We start from the raw sequence: 5,965 nt of genomic DNA on the forward strand, positions 1-5,965 counted from the left end.
TGTTCAAAACTTGACTCTGAGATTTGTAATAAGATAAAATTTGTAATAAAATAAAATTTTAGAATTCAGACTATAATGTGTTTTGGGGTACACACAAAGAGGTGATCAGGGTTTACTCAAGACTTACTTGCTCTGTTTTTAGAGATCACTCCATACAGATCTCAGGGGACCATATATGGTGTCAGGGTTTGAATCTGAAAAGACTTCATGCAAAGCAAGTGCCCCACACACTGTGCAATATCCTCATCTCCAGGAGTTCAAGTCATAAATAAGAACATAACAAAGACAGATTTAGTTGGAATAGTATATGAGGATAAATTTTAAAAATGAAAATTTATATGTCATCTCATGTAGGAATGAATATACCTTTATGCTTTATTTTTTAGGATTAAAATGTGGATATAAATTGATTTCTAAAAAATACAGAAAAGGCACTTGACATGAAACAATGTTCTAGAGCCATGATAGTGTTCTGTCATAAAAGATTAAACTACAGAATTGAGAAAAATCTTTCTTAAACAAGCTATCGGCCCAGTCTTTATGGCCAAATTTGTAAAGCTGATAAAATGATAACTATTATATTGGGACAAAGCACTTTTTGGTTCAATGACTGTTGTCCATAGCATAGTGTGCAATAAATGATTTTCTCACTATCATATCCCTGATTTGATTGAAATCGTCACTTTTATTTAATCAGGGTTATGACTTCGAACACTTTCAGAGAGTATTTATGACCTCTTTGACCTTGCCCTGTCATCTCCTATGGTAAAAGGTTGTAGAAAATAGTATTTTTAAAAGATAAAATCGATTCACATTTGTTTTTGTTTTTGTTTTTTGATCCAGTGAAAATAAAGCCAGGTTTTCTTTTCCTTTTTTATTAAGCCAGTAAATGATGTTATTCTCTTAAGAGTCATAGGTTAACATTATGGGCCATTTTAGATTTCTTCTAGGTCAGTTCTTTAGAAAATGGAAATGTCAGTCCCAGGTTCAATTTTCCTTTTGGGAAAGAGGTTAACATATGACTTCAAAAAGTTCAAGAGGTCAGATCTTTAGAAATCAATATAATAAAGAGTCAAGTTAGCTTTTTATGTATAAAGACCATTCCAATTAAGAAAATTCTCATCCATGCTCACTTCAGCAGCATATATATTAAAACTGGAATGACACTGAGAAGATTAGCATGGCCCCTGAGCAAGGATGATACGCAAATTTGTGAAACATGCCATATTTGGGGGGGCAGTATTGAGAGCACAGTGGTAGAGTGTTTGCTTTGCACACAGCCGACCCAGAACAGACCCAGGTTTGATCCTCAGTATCCCATATGATCCCTGAGCCTGCTAGGAGAGATTTTTGAGTGCAGAGTCAGGAATAACCCCTGAGTGCCAACAGGTATGGCCCCAAAACAAAACAAAACAGAATAAAAATAAAATAAAATAATAAAACTGTATTTTTTTAAATTGGTCTAACTGTTGGCACACCTAGCCAGAGCTGAGAGTGCTCAGACTTTACACTGTACTCAAGGATTATATCTGGCAATGCTCACAGATTACACTTGGTAGTGCACAGGTTACTATTGATGCTCAGGATGACACCTTATGCAAGATAGGGAAATTATTTGCTGTACTATCTCTTATGTACTTATGCAAGATGGGGGACTTATTTACTGTACTATCTCTCCTATCTATCACAATACAATCACAGCACTTCTGGCGAATTCTTCTTATTCTCCACGAACTTGTATTAATTATTAATTTACAAGGGCCAAGTGAGCAATTTGTGGGATTGGCCAGGTAGAAAAATTAATGCAAAGACTTTAGTTTAATGATATGGGGCTTGGCAATATGTAAATAAAGGGAGTAAAAACAGTAAATCTGAGTAAAGGGCAAGTAGAAATGATAGTTGCCAACTTTGAACTTTAGAAACAGACATAAAGGGGCCGGCGAGGTGGCGCTAGATGTAAGGTGTCTGCCTTGCAAGCGGTAGCCAAGGAAGGACAGCGGTTCAATCCCCCAGCGTCCCATATGGTCCCACCAAGCCAGGGGGAATTTCTGAGCACTTAGACAGGAGTAACCCCTGAGCATCAAATGGGTGTGGCCCGAAAAACCAAAAAAAAAAAAGAGAAAGAAAAAGAAACAGACATAACAGCAACTTTCTTCATCCTACTGTAATTTATTTCCATGGTTTTGATATAATTAAATCAGAAGTTAACTAATAGAAATAAAATGGTTAAGGCAATCATTTTGTGATTAAATGAGGGTTACTTTATTAAGAGAAATATTCTCTTATCTCATAAAAATAGGGCATGCGTTTATAAACAAATAGTTTCATATTGTTTTGATTTAGCTGTGGATAGATTTTTTTAAAGAGGCTGAAATTGTAGGCAAATGCTCAATGCAAATAAAAAGTGAAATTAATACTGAAAGTCTGAAAGAATAGGATATCAGTCCTGTTTCCCCTACACCTCATCAAATAACTGCAAGTGTTTTTTAGAAAGTAATTTAAAAGTAAATAATTGGAGTCAATTAATAGAAAAAATTTTCTTAAGGTATAAATAATTTAAGAAAATTATTTGGGGGCCAGAGTGGTGGCGCAAGCTATAAGGTGTCTGCCTTGCCTGCGCTAGCCTAGGACAGACCACGGTTCAATCCCCCCGTGTACATATGGTCTCCCAAGCCAGGAGCTATTTCTAAGCGCATATCCAGGAGTAACTCCTGAGCATCACCGAGTGTGGCCCAAAAACTAAAAAAAAATAAAAATAAAAATAAATGAAAATGATTTTGATGTGAACATTTAATACCTGAAATGTGAATCCTGAAATTATATTCTAAATATATTCTTATATATAAATTTAAATCGTTTTTTTAGATGTAAATATTATCTCTTTAAAATAATATCCTATAAGATTGTATAACATCTTGGTAAAAGCATTTTATTCTAACCAACAGTTAAAGCTGAGTAGTTGAACTTCTTCAAAAAAGTATACCATGATCAAGTTTATGGTTTCTCCATAAAAAAGTCCCTTAGTCTTTGTTTGAGTCACTTAAATATTAATTTGTATTTTAATTACACTAAAAATGGGCTCCAGTTATTCTAATTTTTCTTAGAGAATATTCCATTGAAATAATATATGGAACTCATCCTGATTAGTGGTCTCTGGTTAATTCTAAGCAAATAATCTTTCAAAACTACAAAACTGTCAAAATTTGTACAAATGCCTTAAGAAAAATTTAGAGTAGGAAAAAAACAATGGTATTTTAATTATATGTATTTAAATTTTTTGCATAAATATTCTGAAGGACACAATTATGATGCTTGCCATATTGAAGATATATGGATATTAGAGTATTAATATCACATATCAATATAACTATCAAAATTAATATCATTTGAGAGTTAAGGGAGCACATTTATGAAATACTTGGATAAATTGGATATTATCATAAAGCTAACAATCTAGTACTTTACACATATTAATAAACCTAGAATGTTTTTTGTTTTTTTGTTGTTGTTCACTTTTTGGGCCACACCCTATGACACTCAGGGGTTACTCCTGGCCATGTGTTCAGAAATCACTCCTGGCTTGGGGGACCATAGGGAACCAAGGTTTGTCCTAGATCAGCCACGTGCAAGGCAAAGGCCCTACCGCTGTGCTATAGCTCCAGCCCCAAACCTAGGATGTTTTGAATTACTTAGTCAGTAAGCAAGAAAATGGTGCAGGTGAAACACTGTTTTCATTTCTAAACTGGTCACATTGAGGTTTCCAATCAGGGTACTAATGCGAGGAGTAGCTATAATTAATTACTATCTTATGTTTTTTTCTATTAAAGATCAATAATGAGTTTGGTATCGTCTAGTTAGAATTCTTCCATTGCAACTATATGGCTTTATTATTTTTCCTTTATCTGGAAAGCAAGGAATACAAAGTCATTGTTGGATCAAAGTACATGATACTAGTGCACAGAGATGACATATATCAGACTCATGTGCTATTAGGCATGTCAATATGTAGTTAAGGGGGCCAAAGCAAAAGCATAGCTATAGAACAACATTTGCCTTGCACACATCGATCCAAGATGAACCTCAGTTGGATCCCTGGCATCCATATGGTCCCCCAAGCCAGGAGCGATTTTGAGCACATAGCCAGCAGTAACACCTGAGTGTCACCGGGTGTGGCCCCAAAACAAAACAAAATAAAACACATTAAGATTCACAACTATTTGCCTTCATACTCTTACTTCTTACTCATTGTTTCCTATTGAATCATTTGCCCTATCTCTTGCTTACCTTTCTAAATATCACCCAGCTAATTATCTATTTCATTTTGTATTTTTCTACTGCCATTCTTTATTTACCAAAAGCTTCTCTTGGCCTCCCTATAGTTATAGCACAAGGGAAATAGGTAAAACAACTCTCAGTACTTCCCAGGACACTAGAGGCCATAGATGAATTAATTTTCATTGGAGAAGACATTATTAAACAATATTTAAGATACTTTTTAAATTTTTATTTATGTATTATGTATTTATATTTTGGCTGTACTCAGAGGTTAATCCTAGCTCTGTGCTCAGAAATCAATCACTCCTGGAAGGCTCGAGGAACCATATGGAGTGCTGGGATTCAAACCACCATCCGTCTTGGGTCGGCTGTATGCAAAGCAAAAGTCCTACCACTATGCTATCTCTCGCCCTATTTCTAAATTTCTTTTATTACAAATATTCTGATTGTAATAATTATTAGATTATGATTAAGGCATAATAAAAATTTTCTTGCTTCATATCTTTATAGGATCATAATTGAGACTCTATTAAGATATATTTCACTATTATTTATTTCATTATTGAAGATAAATATGATGTAATTATTTTATCACATTTTATTATTTTTATATCCAAAACAAGCATATTATTTTAATTTTCCAGCACCCAATATTTTATATATTTTATTCTCAAATTTAAAGTCAAATTCATATTACAAACTAAAATTCAAGTTCAGTTTTATTTCTATTCTGGAGATCTCGCCAAAATGAATATTGAGGCTATTTGGGAAAAAAAATATAGATGCTGCCTTGCAGAATTAATAGCTTACTTGATCCCAACAAATGGATATGAAATGGTGACAATTTCATAAGCTCGAGGAATTGTTCATCATACAAGTGAAATTTTTATTAAATGCAATTCATAGTATCAGATGTAATAGGAGTTCCTATTGAACAATATAACTCTTAATAAAGGCATATTTTTATTTAAAATACGTCCTAAGCCTCTTTAAAATTTTCACCTAAATTTACTAATGATGGCTTTTTTTAGAAATGTAAGCTTTTATATAGTCAGCAAATGAGTTCAAAGTCTAATTATAGAGGACTATTACACAAATTTTAAGCAGTATGATCATGTATTGCAATGTCAGAAGTTTTAGAATTTAACCTAGTGTGAAAATTTTAAGATTAATCTCTGTCCGCATCCTATCTAGACCATATCATTTCTGCTCAACAATAATGTTGCACTCAAATATTATTATTTATATTATATATAATTATATATTTATACATATATAATTATATGTTTATATTATATATTATTATATTTTTGAGTGAAAACAAGTGTAAAATGAATAAAACTTTCAAGTTCTCATAAGTTGCATATAGAGAAAATATTAAGCCAATTATATATACTTTTTAAGTTAATATCTCATTACAATTTTTGTTTATATATTATAGATTTTAATAACTTCAAAATTAGATATTTCTGAAACATGTAGTATAAGAATAATATTCAAGATAATCAGTCTTAGAATGTATAACCTTATGATATTTATACTAAATGTATGGATTCACTTCTCAATTAAAATTTAAAAATGCCAAGTGTGAGTCAGGTCTATACTACATTCTATGACTCTAAAAATTATTAAGATACATTTTATATCCTCAATAGCCTTTCTAGCATTAGAGAAAGAAGTATTTAAGAAA

General features: G+C 32.4%; 1 non-coding gene across 1 annotated transcript; it reads left to right on the forward strand.

Moving 5' to 3' along the window:
• The first annotated feature begins 1,125 nt into the window (after positions 1-1,125).
• Positions 1,126-1,232, forward strand: LOC126027523 (U6 spliceosomal RNA). The gene has a single exon (XR_007502281.1). It is a non-coding gene; the product is annotated as a U6 spliceosomal RNA (small nuclear RNA).
• Positions 1,233-5,965: the final 4,733 nt, after the last annotated feature.

This window comes from Suncus etruscus, chromosome 1, assembly GCF_024139225.1.
Source record: "Suncus etruscus isolate mSunEtr1 chromosome 1, mSunEtr1.pri.cur, whole genome shotgun sequence".
In the NCBI taxonomy this organism is placed as follows: Eukaryota; Metazoa; Chordata; class Mammalia; order Eulipotyphla; family Soricidae; genus Suncus; species Suncus etruscus.